The sequence below is a fragment of the Toxorhynchites rutilus genome, chromosome 2, assembly GCF_029784135.1.
Source record: "Toxorhynchites rutilus septentrionalis strain SRP chromosome 2, ASM2978413v1, whole genome shotgun sequence".
In the NCBI taxonomy this organism is placed as follows: domain Eukaryota; kingdom Metazoa; phylum Arthropoda; class Insecta; order Diptera; family Culicidae; genus Toxorhynchites; species Toxorhynchites rutilus.
The window spans coordinates 220,289,274-220,312,174 of record NC_073745.1 but is presented as its reverse complement, the minus strand read 5'-3'; the positions used below and the strand labels follow the sequence as shown (position 1 = coordinate 220,312,174).

General features: G+C 39.5%; 2 protein-coding genes across 7 annotated transcripts in view; both read left to right on the top strand.

The window, feature by feature from the left end:
- Nucleotides 1–22,901, top strand: part of LOC129765467 (neurocalcin homolog) — a 433,786-nt gene that overhangs the window by 110,791 nt on the left and 300,094 nt on the right. The window lies entirely within an intron of this gene.
- LOC129765465 (neuronal calcium sensor 2) overlaps nt 1–22,901 on the top strand; it is a 279,595-nt gene that overhangs the window by 29,578 nt on the left and 227,116 nt on the right. For 2 of the 6 annotated variants that reach the window (XM_055765826.1, XM_055765821.1), the window contains exon 1: nt 7,616–7,851. The exons of 1 other annotated variant lie outside the window; for it this stretch is intronic. The gene's annotated coding sequence lies outside the window, so the exon portion shown is untranslated. Of the gene's footprint in view, nt 1–7,007; nt 7,192–7,615; nt 7,852–8,065; nt 8,087–22,901 lie in introns of those variants that run through there. 3 more of the 6 variants (XM_055765822.1, XM_055765824.1, XM_055765825.1) reach the window with 3 other exon arrangements.

The following is a 22,901-nucleotide window of genomic DNA, read 5'->3' as shown; positions in this document are numbered from 1 at the left end:
AATGGAACCTGACCTAATCCATCAGCGAATTGAAGCCGACGCTACATTTGTTATGCAAATCACGTGCTCATTGATTTGAACATTTGCATTCCGCCGTGTATGCGGCTGAAGTAAAACGAAGTAATAATTATTACGATTATAATAAGCGAACATAGACTGAACTGTCTTTTCACATTGGGACGCACTATAATTCAACGAAAAACATGCAGCTTCCCGTTTCCAAATCTTAAACTGCATTCGTGTCGATTCAAGCTGATCTTTTCTCATGGTATATCATGGCAACTCAACCCTGACCTTTTGCGGCTCAGCTGCTGTGTCCATGCAAATACTTCCTCTCGCTTGTAAATCTGTGCAAATTGAATTAAAACTAATGTTTATTCGTCTCCCCGATCGGTCAACTCTGTCTCTCTATCTCTCCGTGTGTCACTGGTGAGTGCCATCCGGATTTAATCCAACCCGTGTATCAGCGCAGCGCCAGCAAACCAAAAGAAAACTAATCAAATTAGCATCCTCCAGATGCTGATGACACATATTAAAAACTTTACCACAGCACTTCGTATCCGGCGGCCACTACACAATGACAGGATGTGGAAAAGCTTTGGATCCCCGATTCACACCTAGTTGAGCAGCAGCAGCAGCAGGCAGGAGCTTTCCTTCGGTGGGTGGAGGTGGTGGACCAAAGATGGCGCAGCTGGGGCGGAAAGCAATTGAGATTAATCTGCCCCTTGTGATGGTTTGGGTGGTAGAACCGGTTCCCGGAAGTACTGCGCAGCTTGGATGAGTACAATAATTGCACGAATTTGACCTTTCAGCAGGTTCTCTATGACGGTGCACGGGATGTATACACAGTCAGCGAAATGCAGAGTAATGAAAATAATTGCTCAAATTATATGCAATTATCGCTTGAGAATGAACTTTGCGGTATTCGTTAAGTGGGGGAGAGAGGATATATTTGGGGTTCGATATCCCAATGCAAATTGAATTGCGTCACGGGAAATTTGATGAACGCGGTATACATTTGCTGAAAAATCAGGGTCATTGTGACGATTCTTATTTGTGATATCATGAATTGCATTTACGTAAATAAATTTCTCTCATATTTTGCAGTAAAAGTTCGCTCGCATTATCATGTTTGCTCTCGATCCTTAATCATTCGGAAGTTTTATTAACTTTCTTGAACAAATGAACTTTCCGTTTCCGTTCGTAGATAGGTTTCCGATTCTCGGCTATTAGATGTCATACCAGCAATGTGAGGGTGAAGCATGTACAAACTCTTGTACATAGACTTGAAGTACGATGGTGTAATCCTTTTGTGCGTCAAGGGAATATTTCGTAAAGAACTTTCCATTCACTATACACCCAAACTAGCGTTGGCTGAAAGCATTTCATCTTTGGCAGAAATGATGCTATTTCGTGTGCTGGAGGGTCAAATGCGCAAATAATGAGCAGTTTTAAAAGATTAAAAATGGTTTGTATGTATGCGAGCAGACATCTCTTTCTCTTTCTTTTCTCATTTCATTTGGGATTGTGCAAAAAAAAGGCCATACGACGTCAATGGGGATCGAACCAAGGCCGGCTGGAATGTAAAATTACTTTACACGACCACGCTATCGATATGCCTGCGCTGTTATATAGAAGCGTGATAATATCACACCTCATCATAAAATGAAGTTGGAAAGTGTTTTCTAAGAGGTTAAAGAAGAACATGAACGAGAATATATCATTCTCTGTCTGGGCCGTGTATTAGGCAAACTGTACGAAAAGTTTTCATATGCTTTCATTTAAATGTGTCTCCTGTTTCGCTCGCTCATATTGGCTCTAGCATATATGTTATACAAATGATATACATGTATTGGGGAGTAGAACATTTTCTTTTATTTTTCAGCTCATTTAATGTAATAAATTGGGATGCCAAAACATGTGCTAAAAATTTGTGCTTTGCTTTGGGTGTAGTAATAGATCGAATTTAAATTTGGTATATTTTATGTCAGAAAATCTGCAGCATTGAAGTAGTGAAAAAACTGAAATCGAACGACGCTTTGAGCCCCAATTTTTTTTGCCGCACTTTTCATTCAGCCCGCATCAAGAGCGTTTGCTTAATATCAGTGTCGGTCCTATCTCCAAAAGATACTAATTTAATAATAGAAAGTAGTCACATTTTGTAAAACATCCGAAAACACACCGTATATATTTTTATTTTTCTACTAGCTGACCCGGCAAACTTCGTCCCGCCCAAAATTTGTTTTTTCGTTATCAATACCTTCAAACATTCACGTTTTCTTCCTAAGCGTAAGTTCATGAGTCCTATCGCAGAACTGTTCATTGATTGATCTTCTAATCGACCCCGTTGAATTTATCCTTTACTAAATAAATCCTAGTACTTCTACCAAAACTCATCATTATAATATCAGATTATTTTCAGACACAATTCTTGTTCAAGATTTTTCAACCATTTGCAAATAATTGGTTTTACCGTTACATGGAATAAATGTTTGATACAGAAAATATGATAGAATGAATACAGGCCCGTCCCCTCTTCTCCCCTTAGAGAGGGGGGAGGAGTGTCTATTCACAATAGAAACGTTTCGTGCCCCCTAAAATCTCCACATGCCAAATTTGGCTCCATTTGCTTCATTAGTTTTCGAGTTATGCAGAAATTTGTTTTTCATTTGTATGACAGCCCACCCTAAGAGAGGGGAAGGAGTGTCGAACCACCATAAAAACATTTATTGCATCCTAAAACCTCCACATGCCAAATTTAGTTTCGTTTGCTTGATTAGTTCTCGAGATATGCAGAAATTTGTGTTTCATTTGTATGGGAGACCCCCTCAGAGAGACGGGAGGAGTGTCTATTCGCCATAGAAACGTTTTGTGTCCCTCAAAACCTTCGCATGCCAAATTTGGTATTTTCTTGATTAGTTTTCGAGTAATGCAGAAATTTGTCTTTCATTTGTATGACAACTAGAGTGGGGGTGGAGTGACATTTATTGCGCCCTAAAACCTCCATATACCTAATTTGGTTTCGTTTGCTGGTTAATTCTCGAATAATGCAGAAATTTGTGTTTCATTTGTATTGCAGAAGTCGCCCTCCCCTAAGAGATGGAGGAGGAGTATCTAACTACCATAGAATATTTTTTTTTGCATTCTAAAGCATCCACATGAATAGGGGGTCTTCGTAGCCACTTGGTTACGCGTTCGCTTACCAAGCGATCGATCGTGAGTTCAAACTCAGGGCCCTCAATTGACCATCTTTGTGTTGTTATAGAATAACTACGTCCACGCAACCATCATCAGCGATGGAAATCGATCCACGGTGGAACAAAGATCGATACATCCATACAACTGCTCTGCTCTGCAAGAAACATCGGGCTGCTGTTCTATAAATAACTCAACAATGATCAATATCAACTGTCTCCGCTGTCCGGTCTGCTGAACAATGGATGAACAGAAAGAATACCCTTACGCCTAAATGGCTACTACTGTGTAATTTACCATAATGTAAAATGGAACAGAAAACTTAACGCCTAAATGGCTACTACTAACTACTGTGTAATTCACAATTCATAGAAACATAAACATATGTACATGTACACGATTAAACCCGGCTCTGTTACAGCTAAATGCTAATGAGCCTAATAAATAAATGGGATAAAAAAAAAAGCATCCACATGCCAAATTTGGTTTCGTTTGCTTGATTAAATCTCGAGTGATGCAGAAACTTGTGTTTCATTTGTATGGCAGCCACCCCTTAGAGAGAAGGGTGGAGTATCTAATTACCATAGAATCTTTTATTGCATCCTAAAACCGTCAGATGCCTAATTTGGTTGCATTTGCTTGATTAATTCTCGAGTAATGTAGAAATTAATGTTTCATTTGTATGGCAGATCCCCGCATTTGTATGGCAGATCATCGCCCCGATCATCAGCGAGTGAGATATTTTGTCACGTGCACAGGTCGAGGGGGAATGAAAAGGTGATTCGAGGACGTTCGTTCTTTGTTTTAAAGAGGCTTTAAAATTTGCAGTTCATTCGTCTCTATAGTTTGATGGCGCAAAAGCAAGACAAGCGATGCTCGTTGATTCGAGTATAGAACGAGACTGAAAGTTTGCTTCAACAGAGATCCACTATTTATACCCTAGCAAATTTTCTCTTCGTTGTTTATACTATCGCGAATACTTAAGTTACTCCTTATTGACGGTACGGCAGAACAAATGTATGGGAAAATAGGAATGTTTCTGGTTTTCATCAATTTAAACCATTTTCACACCAGGGGATTGTAATGTGTAGTATATCAAAACATTTTTTCCGATTTATGCAAATAACCAAAATCCGTTCGCAGCAAAAATAGTTATTAACGTTGATTATTTCATGAAAACGTGATCTGTTTTCTGATTTGGTGCCCTTAGTGAAAAACGTAATCCTACATGAAAATGTGTCATATAACGATTTTATGTTATAGTGATAAGGTTTAAGCGAAATTACCAGAAAATAATTACTTTCTAGTTACACTCATTTCTTACTCATTTCATTTTTAAAATTTCTACATTATTCGGGATTTAATCAAGCAAATGCAACTAAATTAGGCATGTGGAGGTTTTAGGATGCAATAAATGTTTCTATGGTGGCTCGACACTCCTCCCCCCTCTCTTAGGGTGGGCTGTCATACAAATGAAAAACAAATTTCTGCATAACTCGAAAACTAATCAAGCAAATGGAGCCAAATTTGGCATGTGAAGATTTTAGGGGGCACGAAACGTTTCTATGGAGAATAGACACACTCTATCATATTTTCTGTATCAAACATTTATTCCATGTAACAGATAAACATGTTATTTGCAAGTGGTTGAAAAATATTGAACGAGAATTGTGTCTGAAAAATAATCTGATATTGTAATGATGGGTTTTGGTAGAAGTACTAGGAATTTTTTTTAATTATAATATTTAGAAAGGTTCAAATGAAATGAAGAAGCTGACCGCAGTCTGTAATCGTATGGTTCTGATTCTGAACTATGCAAAATCTTTTCTTCTTCTTCTCAGATGACAAATATTCGAATGATAAAACTTCATTTGATATTGCTTATACACAATGAATGAAATTAAATGTGAATAAAAAAAACAATGATTTTTGAGTTAGTAAAAAATTGGCGTAATTTTTAAAATTTTTTTTTTGGCTGTTTATGTTTTTCACAACCTTTTGCAGCGTTATTAGTTTCCAACAAAATCAAATATCGAAATATACTTCTAGGACAACTTTTCAGAGGGCATAAGTTTCCAAAAAATGCAAAAAAAAAAGGTTTTTTTTCGACCTTCCAGACCGAGTCCACCCTTGAAAAAATCCATTTTTAAACTCTTAGATAACAATTTGGTGGCCCTGAAAAGGGCTGTGTACTTTGATTGTTGGGTATTGTATGTTCTTTCCACCAGTAAAACAATGAATAGTTTCTACATTGGCATTTTTTTAACAAAAAAGACAGCTCAGATTGGACGATCCGTTATCGAATAATGCGCAAAAATGATTTGTGACAATCGATTTTAATATTTGAAGAGTTAATTTTTTCTTCAATTTTGAAGTTATTCCGCACAAATCTGCTACTGCTACCCAAATTAGAATCATAAAAGATTTTGGAGAATATTGAATATAAATAGGAAAATTCGAAAAAAATCCACCACATTCCAATCCACCAATTTGGCGTTTCTTTTTTTCTTCAAAAAATCGATTGCGCATTTGTTCTACAGTGAAAAGCCACTTTTTTTGCGGGTTTGCCGGGACCGCTAGTTTGAGATATTTTTCCTGTCATCCTAGAACTAAGCCCGCATTTTCAATGTTTTTTTCCTTTCAAGAATGTCTCGCACCAGATGGGTTCATCCATAACAGCTACACAAGGCTTCTGGGAATGCATACTTTTTAACCTCCTTTTTGTATCAACTCATAAAATTCAAATGTTCGCATTAAATCCACAAACCGCGAAGCTAAAGTTAAAACTCTATTGCGTGGAATAATGTATTGAACAACTCACAAAAACATCGGAATATTATATTAATGTGATTAGATAAATATATTTATTTTCAGTTCCGAGAACATACTTCGTCTGAGCTTTTTATTTTTAATCGTCCTGCGATTCATATCAACCGCGCCATACGACGATGGATGATATCACTTCGGCTGACCTTTCCCTCCGAAAGCCGTGATTTATTCAGCAGTAACCTTAATGCTTCCGGCGAATTTTCATCTCATTCTTTCCATATTTCCTCCATACACACACATATTATTGGCAAATACAGCGCAGCGAATTCATTCACTTGCATGATGTGCGTTTTTCTTGGCCTTGGCGCTCCGTTTTGCCCAGTAAAAAAGCAAGCACGCTGTGAAGTTGCCGTGCTGATCAGCTGAAAGTAACGATTTGTTCGTTGCACTAGAAACACCCCTTTGGCTTAAATTGCTCAATTGATTGCGGAATTCCAAACCGATGAACTTTTTTTTTCCAATCCCAACGCTTTGCAGACTTCCCGCCAAGCGCTTCCTTTTTTTCTGAGCGACCAGCCGTCTCCATCCCGTGCTTCAAAATCGGTGGCAATCCAAAAGACCAACCCGTACACAGCTTTCGACATAGCATACGAAGCTTTCAGCAGCAGCAGCAAGCCGAAGCTTTTTTGGATTTTTGTCTGACGGCAGCTTTCGAAAAGGCTGGGGATATTTCCAGCTCCGAGCCTGGTATTTTTTCGCTTGCCCCGGCTCCGAGCGGCGGCGGTGGTGGCAAAAAGGACTTTCCGGCCCCAGTGCGCACCTGAACGGCGCATTGTATTCATAGACAACTCTCTCCGCGGCTCTGTGAGATAGTTTCCTCTGGCGCCACACTGGAAAGGCACGCACTCACATACACACACACACACAAACAGCAGCAAGCTCTTAGAGCAGCTTCCGAATTTTCTCCGCCGTGTGGTGACTGACTGTCAGGTAGCGGGTTCTCGGTCGATTATTGGTGTTATTCGCGGTTTGAAAGGTTAGCAGCGAGCTGCTGGTGTGTTGATTGTTATCGCCCAAGTGATCATCGATCGATTTCGCGATTTGTTCCGCGACATAAACGATCGAATTCGATACATTTCGGGTTTTTTTGATTCTTCTGGTCTCTGTGGTGTGGTCGGTCTTTGTGAACCGAAAGCTCAACAGGAAAAATCGCAAGGTTCGTTTGTGGTGTGTATGTGTAGAAAAACGGGGTGGTGGTGATCCTGCCAGCCAGCAGTGGTACTGAATATAGGTATTTTTATGCGGAGCATAGGACAAGGCTGGAGTGAATTTTGGTGAGCGCGGTGCTGAACCAACTCTCAGGGACTCACGCCGTCACGACGGCGGGATGTTCCGAATGCTCGAGGGATAGGACATTGGGGTGTTTTATGCTACATGTGAGAACACACGCACAGGTTGTGACTACAAAGAAAGTTTGCTCTCCAGTGCGCGCTGGAGTTTTGCTCTCGCTCATGAACCTTCACTCTCTTTCTCTCTCTCTCTCTCTCTCTCTCTCTCTCTCTGATTGCTACAAGTCGGAATAAAGTGGTAGGCCTGGCCAGCGCTGCCTGATTGGTTTGCATGTTCTTCACATTCAGTCTTTGAGTGTAATTCGTATCGTTCAAACTGGTTGACCCGCGGTGACAGCATGACTGTTCTGTAGAGACTTAGTAGCTCTGGATAATAGTGTTTTGGAAGAGGAAAGGAAAGCTTAGAGTCTGATTCTAGTCTCAGTCAGTCCAGTGCTACTTGACGCGCGTTTTCCGTCGAGAGAGTGTAAGCTTGAAGCGCGTGTGGAAACCGTGCCACATACACCAGAGATATAGTGTGTGCGCCGTAACCCAAAAGGTAACCACAAGTGTTAATCTATAGGGGTGGAAAAGCTCACCCGTGTACAGTTGCGGGGGGCTGCTCTGGGGCGTGAGAGTGCATTAAATCTTGCAGCTACCGCGACAGGTTTATAATTTATGAGGCTCACCTGTAGCGAATCGAGTCGAGTTTGGTTTTTGGTGCTCTGCTACACAAATAACTCACGAGTGGAGTGAGAAACAATGATGCCTCATGCTGGATCTTCGATTCGAAGGTGCAAGAAAATTCATCACAATTTCCAGTGAACGGTGAACTGTGTGGAAAACAACGCGATGTGGGGCAGCACGTGATGGTGTTTTCCGCCCAGTTTCCGAACAGGTGAACAGTGGACGACACGAAACTGGCGGTCAACACCACAACGGGTTTGTGTGTGATTGATTGATTGGAGTGCGAGTGAGTGCTTGGTTTGCTCGATAAATCATAGCAAAAAAAAATCCTGACCGGTTGGAGCCACAGAGCTACTGTAGCAACGCAACACCGAGGCTCCATATGACATTCGTGTGGTGAATTGGTGGCCAAGGGAGAGAGAGAAAGATATGAATAAAAAAAAACAGGCACAAGAATCAGCCATACGTTGGTGATCGATTAGAGAGCGAGAAACGAAGAAAAGCAACAGCAACAGAAAAAAACACATGAGAGGATATCGTGATATTTATAATTATTGTTTAATCGATGAGCTCACGACGATTGCCCAGCATTTGTGTTCGGCTGTATATTTAACGTTGATTATAGTGCTTTGAAGGACGAGGTCGAAAGGAGAAGATTCGGCGGTAGCTCGCAAAGATCAACAGTTCGGTACCGGAGGGTGGCCGATGAAGCAATAGAGGAACATGATTCGTCGAGATGACTCAATCCAATCGTTGTTTTAGTTCCTTGATACTATTGAATCGATATGATCATTAACTTCTGTTGTTTTATGTGTACTCGAGAATAAAGTAAATAATTAATATTTGGAATTATGGAATTATGTTTATTTGAGACAAACTCTGTTTTTAAGCAACGTATATTCATCTATTAAACCGAAAATGACTTATTTTAGCTATCCGGTAGGAATATAACAATAGTTCGAGATCTTTCAATAGTTCGAATCAAACATATTTAGCCTAATCATTATATCAGTAAGTTTTTTATTTCGGTCCTGCGCTCGAAAAAATCTGGTTTGACATACTGTTTATTATATTTTGCAGAACAGATTTCTGAATGTTTTGCCATGCTCCCGAAAAAGTTATCTTGCAGTTGGTATTCTTTGAACTGGAATTCCCCAAAGGGTTGCAACGGGGCTTAGCTCTGAAGAGCGAACTAGCTGGTCATTTCGGTAAATTTACTTCCATTCCTTGCTACTACGAACAGCGGAATTGTTTTGTGAAACGTAAACTTATGCGGCGATATTTGCGCGAAAATGGTAGAACCAAGACCCTCCGTCATTCCAATGTAATGTATGCATTACAAAAAAATGGACAATTTTGAATCGCGATAAAAAATACTCTGAAACATAATTCAATGGACCAAATTTTCCATAAATTTCCCTTAAAGCTTTATGAAGCTTTCCGCAAAAAAATGCTTTGAAGCTCTGCCGGGCGGCTTTCTACTTCTTCTACTCTTTCATGACCTTGGTGATCAGCTGCATCTCAGTTTTAGCCACGAAATCATTGGAGTAGATCCTCCGTTTGAGGTTCGCTCAAAAATGTTCACGTTGAGATTGTGAACGGTCTTTGGTACAAGGTTTATCTTCCCGGTCCATCTTCTCCAGGGATCTTTTGGTGTAATGGGTCGATGCGAGTGGAGAAAGTAGGACATTACGCTACAACTGGAGAAACACATGACACTTATCCAGATAGTTTCAAACGTAGTAATGGATGGAATAAGTAAGGGGCACAGAAATAGCACAAAAAATTAAAAATCTGTACAAATACAGATAAATCTCTAGCATTGGCAACCTTGGTCTCCATTATTTATTTCGCATGATTTGAATTCCATCTTGAAGTTTACGTCGTCCTGCCAAAATTCCCCCTTCCATTTATTTCTAAGAGTTCCCGTTTCAAAAACGAGAAGTAACGCCTTTTTGGAATCTCCTGAAATTTTCTTCCTATTAACACCCTCGTTGCCAATGTGTGCTACTGTGCACACGACTATTTAAATTTCAGATTCAATCTTAAAAGTTCATGCGCTTCTTGAATGTCGCAGCTTGCTTGGATAGTCTCGGTTTTCTGGGTCGTGTCCTGGACCTTGGGGTCTTCAAAAACTAATAGGAGATTAGAAGCGAATTTCAAGGTTATTTTAACAAACGAATCTTTTGAATTTTCGTAATTTTATATAAAATAATAGTATATTAGCGAGTGTCCAAATCGATCTCGTAAATCTACCAAGAAATGACTGAGAAATAAATGATTTTTGAAAGCAATTAAAGATTGTTGAAATTCGTTCATGATTTATTCTTCTTCCTGTGTATACCGTTCTGAATCATATTTCGGACACTTTGTCCTAACATCTTGAAATGCTTAATGCACTGATGATATAACTATAAAATTTATATCATAATTGCTTTATAGAGTAATCCCTTGGTTTCACTATCATTCCATATGAGAACTACATTATAACATAATCGGCAAAAATCTATCAACACTACTCACTATCGTTTGTGTTTGACGTTTGCTTAGCGCGAGCACGTAGTATTTACCCGTTCATCAATATTTAAATTTATCCCGTGTTTCATCAGTTCTCATCATCGTTAACAGTTTACTGTGATTGCTTGGTAAGTGTTTCGCAGTTGACTATAAAATATAAGCAAGTATAATGTAATTTTCGTTCAAAAAATTACAATATAAAGTGTCCGAAATTTGAATTCAATCTGTCCGAAATTTGATTTAGTGTCCGAAGTTTGATGTTTATTCGCTTCATTTTAAATGATTTTATTCGGTGATTTTCTTATGTTTTCAATCAAATAGAAAGCTTAAAAGCATATTGAACTAATTTATTAGAAATAAAGGGTGTGTCACATCAAATTGCATCACGGAAAAAACGCTGTAGAAATTCGCCCAGTAGACCGATCCTTTTGAAAATTTTAGACAGTAAAATAAAAACTATTAAACAACTTTTGGCATTTTCTTTTTATTCATACTTCGAGCCCAAGCCCGTATGTTCGCACCTTCCTCTTTACCCCGTCCATAAGGTTCTGTACAACGTCAGGTTGTAGTTTTTTTTGAACAGAAATCCATTTTCTCTTGAAGTCCGCCTCCGATTTGACAACTTTTGGGTTCTTCCGGATGCAATTTGATGTGACACACCCTTTATCAACCAAATAATACCTGTGCATAAAGTTTAGACCTGTTTTCTGCATCATATGCCTTAAGCGTCCGAAATATGATTCAGAATGGTACAATGTACAAGCTGGCCATTTGTCTTTTTTGTTCAATACGCATTACACTCAATATTTTCCAAACGTTTTTCTTCTCCTAGAAGACCAAAGTCAACAACTATCGCGGCGATTTTTTTTACTGTTCACACAGTTTATTATATATTTATTCCTCTACCATTATCAACTTTTGACAAAGCATAAAAGCGTACGTGTGATTTATAATACACAAACTTTTCTTCGCCTGATGTAAGACCGACGCGGTGGATCTTTTTACTTCGGATTTGAGAACAACCATTTAAAATAAGATCAAAATTGCATCATCCATTTTCAACACTCTATCGACCAAGCGAGACGATTTCGCGTCGGACAAAACCTCTATGTTTGGAGCTGTTGGCAATAAAACGATCTTGCGTTGCAATGTTTTTCGGCAAATGTTGACGATAAAATACCCAATGCAAAATTTCAGCTCAATCAGACTTAAGAGAGAGTGGCACAAAGTTTAAGCAAAGTTTGAGTTCATTAAAAATTGAAAATCACCCAAAGAAGGACAATCGGGATTTCCAAAAAACAAAAAAAAATTAAACGTCGATATATACAGTTATCTATTTTTGTTGTTGTTAAAATTGGCTTTTCAGACGGAGAAACGACCCGAGGAAAATTTCGAGAAAACAGTCAATCTCGACGTTTCGTGCAATTATAAGACATTTGGTATCATTTTTTTCTAAACTCCGATTTCCTGTACTCTTGGGTGATTTTTCGGTTTTCAAGAACTCAAATTTCAACGTCTGCGATACTAGTAAATGAAGTCCGATTGAGCTTATATTAGGCATTCGGTATTTTATCGTGTAAATCAACATTTCGCACGAAGTTCCATATGAAAAATCGTGATGACCAATTTTATTAGCACCCAAAACCATACGTTTTGCCTAAAATTTCGAAAAAAAGACTAGACAGTGTGTCGATTTCTGACAATTTTTTCCGAGATGACAGTAGATCTCGACGTTTCAGGCAACTTTAACACATTTGACATCGATTTTTTTTAGAAAACACCAAACATACATGAATGTTTCATGAAACTTTGGGATTTTCAAAAAACTCCGATTGAGCTGGAATTTTGCAAAGGATGTTTTTTTTCGAGGTGGTGAACATTTGGAATATTTTTGTATGGAGTAACTTTTTGAAATTCGAGATGATCATTTTCATTGGCACCCTAATAGTCTCACATGAAATGTTACAGGTATCTAGAGTGGCCCAAGTTTCTTGAGCAACAAAATCACGTGGAATAGTTTCTATACCATTGTCAAATTATAAGAATTCGTTCTTCATGATAGATTCGTCCTACAGAATTAGCAGACAACCCATCAGCAGATATATAAGAAATTGAAAGCCCTGAGAGAATAGTGAAACAAAAATTCTTGTTATACCTTGTTATTGATCAGGCTATTATTATTTATATACAGGGTTTTCCATTTCGGGCTTCCGAAAGTATACAGCCCTGCGCTGACAACCGTTTGACATAGCTGTCAACCAAAGCGTCATATCGTTAGTTGAATGTCTGCCATTTTACAATATGGATCGTTTTAGCATCGCACAACGTGTTAATTTTGTTAAATTATACTATAAAAATGATGAAAAACCGGCAAATGTTTTTCGAGCATTACGGACGGATTTTGGTCGTCAAGGACGGCCTTCAGAGCACACAATCGCTAATGTAGTGAGTAAATTCGAACAAACTGGATCCGTAGCGGATATTGTGAAACCTGTGCATCATCGTAATGTGCGTTCGGCCGAAAATATTGCTGCTGTTGCTGCCAGTGTAGAGGATGACCCGAATGTTTCGATTCCACGGCGTGCTCAGCAATTGGGCTTGTGAAACACATCATTGTGGCGAATTTTGCATTTGGACTTGCACCTACATCCATATAAAGTCCAACTGGTACAAAATTTAGAGCGGGGTGACCATGGAATGCGTCGGGCATACGTCGATTGGGTGAACGAACAACAGCAGCAAAATGCTGAATTTTCGCATCAAATTTTCTTCAGCGATGAGGCACATTTCGAGCTCGGTGGGTATGTGAACACCCAAAATTTCCGTATATGGAGCTCAGAAAATCCACACGTGATTGTTGAAAGGCCATTGCATCCGCCAAAAGTCACTGTTTGGTGCGCATTATGGTCTGGTGGAGTCATCGGGCCGTATTTCTTTGAAAATGAGGACGGTGAGACGGTAACTGTGAATGGTGAGCGCTATGGCCGCATGTTAACCGATTTTTTTTTGCCACAAATTGAAGATATGGATACGGATGACATGTGGTTTCAGCAGGACGGCGCCACGTGCCACACAACACGACCGAACATGGCCATATTGCGAACGAAATTTGAGGGACGCATAATTTTGCGTTTTGGTGATGCCAATTGGCCGTCCGATTTGAACCCACTAGACTTTTTTTGTGGGGTTATGCGAAAGACCGTGTCTATGCCAACTCTCCGCAAATTCTTGAACATTTGAAAGACAACATTCGTGAAGTTATGACCGAGATACCGCCTCATATGTGCCGAAAAGTCATCGAAAATTACCTGTTACGGATCAAGGTGTGCGAGGAAGCCCTGGGTGGACATTTGAATGATGTTGTATTTCACACATAATGGCATAAACCAAACTTCAATTTGAAATAAAAGTTTCATCGAAATTCGAATTCTAAGTGTGTTTTATTTCAATTTACTTTCGGAATTTAAAGTTGGAAAACCCTGTATTTTTTTCGTATAATCAATGTCCTGAACCCTTTTACCATGAAACTATCGCGGCTGTCGGCCATGAACATGGACACCAGATGTAATATTGAAAATATTATCTGCAAAAAAGACAAAAACGAAAAAAATAAACTGTACTATCTCAAATGTACATACATTAGGGTGCCAATGAAAATGGTCATCTCGAATTTCAAAAAGTTACCCCGATAAAAAATGTTCCCCACCTCGAAAAAACACCCTATGCCAAATATCAGCTCAATCGGACTTAAGGGAGAGTGGCGCAAAGTGGTCAAAGGATTCAGTTTTTCGAAAACCGAAAAATTATCCAAGGGGGGATTAAAGGAAATCGGGGTTTTCGAAAATTTTGTTTTTGATGCCAAATGTCTTAAAATTGCATGAAACGTCGAGATCTAGTGTCATCTCGAATTTTTTTGTTTTGTCAAAAATCGGCATTCTGGGACTTTTTTTTTCGGAGTACGAAACGAAAAATATGGTTTGTGTATATATATATATTTGAAAAACGAAAAATTACCGAAAATCGAGGTTTTCAAAAAAAAGTTTGATGCCAAATGTCTTAAAATTGCATTAATCATCGAGATTTACAGTCATCTCGAATTTTTTTTGTCAAAAAAAATGTTTTTTTGGCACTTGGTTGTTTTTACGCCTGAAAAATCGATTTTTGCTTGAAAAATTGTTTGAGATAACTGTAGATCTCGACGTGTCATGAAATTTTAAGACATTTGCCATCCAAAATTTTTGTTAAAAACTCCGATTTCCAGTTTTCAAAAAACTCAAATTTTAACGTTTATGACACCAGTAAATGAAGTCCGAATAAGCTAATATTTTTCATAGGGTATAGTATCGTGCAAATCAACATTTCGTAGCAAGTTCCAAATGAAAAATCGAAAAAACTATTTTTATTGACACCCAAAACCATACTTTTCGTTTCGTACTCCGAAAAAAACTAAGTCCCAGAGTGCCGATTTTTTGACAAAAAAAAATCGACATGTCACTAGATCTCTACGTTTCATGCAATTTCAAGACATTTGGCATCAAATTTTTTTTTTAAAACCGCGATTTCCTTTACTCCCCCCATGGGTGATTTTTCGAACTCAAACTTTGATCGCTTTGCACCACTTTCCCTTAAGTCTGATTGAGCTGAAATTCGGCATAGGGTGTTTTTTCGAGGTGGTGAACATTTTGTATAGGGTAACTTTTTGAAATTATATGTTAGGGTGCCAATGAATGTATGGGAAAAAATCGATCCAAAAAAGTTATCCGGCATGCGAAACGAAAAGTATGGTCTAGGGTGCCAATAAAAATAGTTATCTCGATTTTTCTTCCGGAACTTGCTGCGAAATGTTGATTTGCACAATAATATACCCTATGCAAAATATTAAGTCATTCGGGCTTCATTTACTGGTGTCGCAGACGTTAAAATTTGGGTTTTTTGAAAACCGAAAAGTCACCGGAAATCGGGGTTTTAAAAAAATGATGCCAAATGTCTTAAAATTGCATGACACGTTGAGAGCTACATTTTTCATGCAATTTTTAGACATTTGGCATCAAAATTTTTTTTTGAAAGCCCCGATTGCCTTTTTTCTTCCCCCCTTGGGTGATTTTTCGATTTTCAAAAAACTAAAACTTTAGCCGCTTGGCGCCACTCTCCCTTAAGTCCGATCGAGCTGATATTTTGCATAGGGTGTTTTTCGAGGTGGTGAACATTTTTTATGGGGTAACTTTCTGAAACTCGAGACGATCATTTTCATTGGCATCCTACCTAACATACATCTTAGCATCAGGAGGACCATATCTGGGTCAACAATTTCCTTTGCTGTCATGTACTAAATTTTATTATGGTTTCACTGCTGCATCCTGTATTGAATATTCAAAGAGTTTTTCTGTCACTTTTTTTTTGTTTTTCTTTCGTTTCCGAAAAACTTTAAAACGAGTTGAAGAAACTCAAGGCACTTCGTTTGAAGTCCTCAAAAACTGTCCAGATATTCGAATTGCTCATGGGAAGAAGCATATTTAATGGAAATTGATGGATTTGATTGAATGTTTGATACACTGCGTTTCACAACAATAGAACCACTCATTTTTTCTAAGCTCTTCAAATCACTCATACTGCTTGTAAGCTGCAGATACTATTCGTACGATCACTTCTCATAAGTTCATGATTGAGTTTTGATCTGGTAAATAAACTGGCCAGTCCAGAATCTGAAGCCTATCTGAAAGTACAGTCAGAAGTGCAATGAAGTACTTCAGAATCGTTTACTTCTGTTTTTTGGATCAAAACACCGTGATAATTGGGTAATTTGGCATCAATTCGTAGCATCCGGAAAGTCAAGGCATGTTTTATTGAATAGGGCTTCAGATTCTGGACTGGTCAGTTTATTTATCAGATCAAAACTCAATCAAGATATTGGTTTTCATAAAAAACGCAATTTTGTACGTCACAAGTTATCAGACTTTTGTTTCTGACAACGTATGAAGCTCTACGAGAAGTATTATTCATTGCTTCCCTTTGCCATTAGAAATGATATTTATTCTGGCTTTGTCGTAGTAGAACAGAGTCGTATACAGAAAGAGTGGCTTATGAGACTTTGACATTTTCTGCTTCAGCTGTATCGGTTGACAAGACCACAGTCAAAAATGAAAATCAGAACACGGAAAGCCCACATCTTTGATACTAATGACAATGCCGGTTACATTGTAATGTTGAAATTGCTCACACCTGTCCTGTTCTCTGTTCGTAACTCACATCTCTTGAAAACACCCGCATACTCACATCCTTCATCGTCGAACGGCTCATCAAAACCTCCTGCGTCCTGGAATCACCCGGTGCATTCTTTCGTAATGTATGAATACATAAAATGTTTTACAATTCAATTTTTTGCAGGCCGGCTTTTGGTGTTGTATCGAAAGGACAGCAGCGGGTCATTCCTCTCCCCGGGGCCGGAAGCCTTTTTGCTGCACTAAATTTTGACCATCGTTGGATGAAGCGGAAGTTCACAACGCCCGTGTTTATGACCCGTGTGCTACATACATTTGTGCACCTAGCCAGTTGCCAACGTGGGGCAAACCTTTTAAGCATTCCTTTGGCAGGGATCAGTGGTTCCATGAATTTTGAATTGGCTCCTACAGGACTCGCACTTTCGCGAGCTGGTGCGAGCTGGAAAGAGAACAGAGAAAACGGAGAAGAGTGAAATAAAGATAAAAGTTGGGATGATTGTTACGGCATGTTTTAAAATAGGAGCTGGTAAAGGACAGTATATTATATGTGCGGCGGGTGTCGTTCCCCATCACATGGCAAAAGTTGAATAATTTCGAGTGCAAGTGACGGTGTTGTTGTGGGTTGGTATGAGTAAGATTGAGGTGAAGTGGCGCGCACGGTACACGTTTTTCGGTCACTGACCAGAAACAGCACTGAAAATATTACCTTTCATCCACTGGTGAGTGGAATACTAGAGCGAACAATTTTTCCCTCGTTTCTGTTCGTTTCGGAATCCACTAAATGTAGGTTGTGTACGGTGGTGATTCAGCGGAAATGGCCAACGACGAACAGACGGCGGCACTCGATGGAAAAACTGACGAGCAATAACTGAGAAAGGTAAACACGAAAATCGATTCATTGCAACTCAAATCAGCAGAAAAACGTTTGATCGTGCAGGAGAATAGCTTGTGCCCTGCCATGCCGTATGAGATATTATTTTTGAAGAATAAATATACCGGCATATCTTGAGTGCACACTATAACGTTATTGTGGATTTGATTGGAATTGTGTATTTGCAATCACACACACAACAGACAATCTGTCATTATTATAAATACTCAATGAATCATTGCAGAAGAAATCCAATCTCGGATCTTGAGTTTAGCAATTATATTCAGCACGCATGCATTTCTGTATAATCCATATACAGAACAACTTCGATTATCTGTGAGCAGATCACCCGAAAGCGAGTTCCATAGTAGACCTTTAAAAAATTTGACAATTAGTGGTTAACCTCTTACTCTTTTATTTTGGCCATGGTTTTTACTTTATCTGGCTACTGGTATACAGTTGGATATTTCAATGATTTCTGTAGTGATAAAACATAGTTTTCATGCTGAAATGTCTGTTTTGTGTGTTTTTAGTCTTTGACACTAGTTTGACACTTTTTTAGTGACCTTGCCACTCAATTTCGTGGATAATCGGCGTTCTACGGTATTAACCTATTTCTGCTCTACAGATGTTTACATCAAGGTTTTGTATGTAAGAGTGTTTTTTTCAAGGAATTCGAGATAATGACAAGACAAGATTAAGTTATATAACGGAGCTCGATGATTTGTAAACCAATCGAATCGAAAATTCTTTAAAATTTGTTCGATATGCTATACATTACAACTCTTCAATCCGTTAATTGTTTGGTTTGAAAAGAATAGGACCTTCAAAACCGAGGTGGAGAGTGCTTCTGTAATTTTGCATCATACGCACCGATTGTTATTGTATTGAAGCGTTGTTAAAGGTAGGTAGATTGAATTGGTTAAGATGGTTGGGTGGAACAAATATATAATCGCATTTGACAGATTGCGCGAAAAAGAACGCCGCAAAGAAGAATAACGTACACGATTAATATTTCAGTGCAGTGCATGCATTGACGTATAACATATAACCAGCTTTGGTATTGTTCCCCCAGAGACAGGAATGGATCATCAATCAACCATCTTCAACTGTTTCTAAAAAAAAAAAAACCATTCATTGCTTCGACAACTCGCAAGCAGATCGGTCGAACCTATATTTGATCCGATACAGGTGTTTTTTTACATCCGTTTCTAGTGTGTATTTTTTCATCTGGTGCGCTGCGAGCGAAGTAAAGCTCATAAAAAGTGGTGCGCTATCGAGACAATCCGGCAGCAAGACACATCATCACACACGCTACACAGCGGCGGCAAGTAGAAGTTTATTTTCCTCTTTCTTCTTCCATCATTCTGTATAGCTTCTGTGCACGATTTATACCATTGTTTATCATTGTGTTTACCAAATCGGTTGAACCGTTGAACTATTATTGGAACTTTTTTCATTTTCAAATTACACATAATAACAAAAATTGAAATAAATAAAATTTTCAACAATAACTAATATAGAAATATAATTTCTTTTACTAATTTATATTTTCCAAATTATTATATTCTGTTCATATCGAACAGTTGTCTACTTCTTCGTTTTTATTAATATGGCAGAGGGCGGGGAGGATCCCCCACCCACGCCAAAGAATATCTCAGATAATGAACCTCCTGAAGAGCAGGAGGATGAAACAGAAGATGAGGAGGAAAATTCTGTGTACGAAATAGAAAGCTCTGAAGATGAGGAAAAAGACGAGAAGCAGGATTTTCGTCTAAAAGAATACCCTGATGGCGCCAAAGGCCCATTTATCGTATACTTTAGACGAAAATCCAAACCTCTTAACGTCATTCGCATCTCAAAAGAGTTGACACAGAAATTTTCCGAAGTTATCGAGATTACTCGGATGGGGCCAGACAAATTACGAGTTGTCGTCTCCAGCAGAACCCAAGCGAATGAAATAACGCGCTGTGATCTCTTTGCGATCGAGTATCGCGTATACGTACCCTGTTGCAACGTTGAAATAGACGGTGTAATAAACGAAAAGGGTTTGACTCGAAAAGAGATACTCGATGGTGTCGGTCGCTTCAATAACTCTTCACTTAAAAGTGTGAAGATTCTTGCATGCGATCGACTGAAATCTGTGTCACTTAAAAATGACAAAAGAGTCCTCAATCGGACAAACTCTTTTCGTGTGACATTTGAGGGTTCCGCCCTTCCTAACTACGTTGCAATAGGTGCACTTCGTTTACCTGTTCGGTTGTTTGTACCCCGAGTAATGAAATGCAACAAATGTATGCAACTCGATCACACGGCCGCCTATTGTTGCAACAAAAAACGTTGCGCAGATTGTGGAGAGAGCCATGATGAGAATCCTTGCCCGAAAGAGCGCAAGTGTCTTCATTGCGGCGGGACTCCTCATGATCTTACTCAATGCCCGGTGTACATACAACGAGGGGAAAAAATCAAGCGTTCCTTAAAAGTACGTTCCAAGCGGACTTATGCAGAAATGCTTAAGAGTCCCGTTCCAACGACTCAGGACAATCCCTACTCCATTCTGCAGAACGACGACCCTGTCGCTGACGCTCCCAATGCAGGAAGTTCCGGTACATCGCAGGGTGCCATCAGGAAAAGAAAAATTACTTCTTTTCCATCACTCCCCAGAAAGAAAACCGAAACTTCCCAAGTTGGAATGAAAACTCGAATCGAACGTGCTGAGAATAGACCGAAGCAAGTACCTCCTGGTTTAAGCGGTTCTTCTACGTACCAGGGGTCCTCAGCACTTCCCGGAGCAGCACCCAACACGTCTGCTCCTTTTTCGCGGTCGAGGCAACAGCCACAATCTGGCTTGCTTGCGCTTTCTGACCTGGTGGACAACATTTTAAATGCTTTAAATATAAACGACCCTCTTAAAAGCATAGTATTATGTTTGCTTCCGATTGTGAGAACATTTTTGAAAGAAAAATGTGGTTTTTTGGCAGCGTTCATTTCCCTCGATGCCTGATTCAGTGCAAGAGGTCAAGGATTTGACCACTGTAATACAGTGGAATTGCAGAAGCATTATTCCTAAACTAGATCAGTTTAAATTTTTAATTCACAGCTCTAACTGTGATGTATTTTTTCTCTGTGAAACATGGCTTTCTTCAGCCGATGAGCTGAATTTCCACGATTTCAACATTATTCGCCTCGATCGAAATGACTCGTTTGGTGGCGTACTATTGGGGATTAAAAAATGTCACTCCTTCTATAGAGTCACTCTCCCATCGATGACAGGCATTGAAGTTGTTGCTTGCCAGACACAAATCAATGGCAAAGACCTCTGCATTGCTTCGATATATATCCCTCCCAGAACTATGGTAGGCCGCCATCAGTTCTTTGATACTATCGAGGCAATGCCGGAGCCGCGGGTAATCTTAGCTGATTTTAACTCCCATGGAACAGCATGGGGATCACTCTACGATGACAACCGTGCCACTTTGATTTATGATCTGTGCGACAACTTCAAATTGACAGTTTTGAATACTGGGGAAGCAACCAGAATAGCCAACCCTCCTGCACGGGCAAGCATGCTAGACATATCTCTATGCTCTTCTTCGTTATCCCTGGATTGCATGTGGAAGGTAATCCAAGATCCCCACGGTAGTGATCACCTACCAATAATTTTATCGATCGCTAATGAATCAAGCTCTCGTGAGTCAGTCAATATTTCGTATGACCTACGAAGAATATTGACTGGAGAACATTTGCGGAAATAATATCTGAAGCAATTGTTTCAATGCATGAACTTCCTCCACTCGAAGAGTATAACTTCATATCGAGTTTGATTTACGAAAGCGCACTTCAAGCTCAAAAGAAACGTGTACCGGCTACCACTTTCCGACGTCGTCCTCCATCACTTTGGTGGGACAAGGAATGTTCAAAGGTCTACCTTGAAAAATCATCCGCTTTCAAAAAATTCAGGAAAACTGGATTAGTGGAATGGTTTCTAAAGTACCAAGCTCTAGAAGCCAAACTAAAAGGTCTTATTAAAGCAAAAAAGCGTGGATATTGGCGGAAGTTCGTCAATGGTTTGTCAAGGGAAACCGCTATGAGCACTCTTTGGAATACGGCTAGGAAAATGCGTGGCTGGAACCATACAAACGAAAGTGAGGAATACTCTGACCGTTGGATTTTTAACTTTGCAAGGAAGGTTTGCCCCGACACCGTTCCTGCACAAAACGTCGTACGCGACATTCCACTTCAAAGCGATTATGAGAATTTTTCGATGGTGGAATTTTCAATTGCCCTTCTCTCATGTACAATTCAGCTCCGGGTCGGACAAGATTAAATTCAACTTGTTGAAGCATCTTCCCGACTTGGCAAAACAGCGTTTGCTGAACTTATTCAACAAGTTTCTGGAGCTGAATATTGTCCCGCATGACTGGAGACAAGTGAGAGTGATAGCCATACGGAAACCCAACAAGCCGGCTTGCGATCACAACTCGTATAGGCCGATTGCAATGTTATCCTGTATTCGTAAATTGTTAGAGAAAATGATTCTACTTCGTTTGGACAAGTGGGTCGAAACGAACAATTTGCTGTCAAATACGCAGTTTGGCTTCCGCCGAGGTAGAGGGACAAATGATTGTCTCGCGCTGCTATCTTCTGAAATCCAAATCGCATTTGCTCGCAAAGAACAAATGGCTTCCGTTTTTCTCGATATCAAAGGGGCATTTGATTCAGTTTCCATGGAAATTCTCTCAGAGAAGCTTCATAATCGTGGACTTTCACCAATTCTCAACAATTTCCTGTACAATTTACTGTCAGAAAAGCACATGCTTTTCTCTCATGGCAGCTCGTTACAGTTTTATGGGCCTACCACAAGGCTCCTGCCTAAGCCCCTCTTGTACAGTTTTTACGTGATATGGATGATTGTCTAACTAGAGACTGCACGCTGAGACAACTTGCAGACGATGGAGTTATTTCCATCACGGGTACTAATCCCGTCGTTCTGCAAAAGTCGTTGCAAGATACCCTGAACAATCTGTTCACGTGGGCCCTCAAGCTGGGTATCGAATTCTCTACGGAGAAAACTGAAATGGTCGTTTTTTCTAGGAAGCACGAACCCGCACAATTCCAGCTTCACCTATCCGGCAAAACGATCCAACGCTCTATGTTTTTCAAATACCTGGGTGTATATTTTGATTCTAAGTGTACTTGGGGGAGACACATTGCGCATTTGAAACAGAAATGCCAGCAAAGAATCAATTTTCTCCAAACAATAACCGGAACATGGTGGGGTGCCCATCCAGGAGACCTCATTCAGTTGTACAAAAC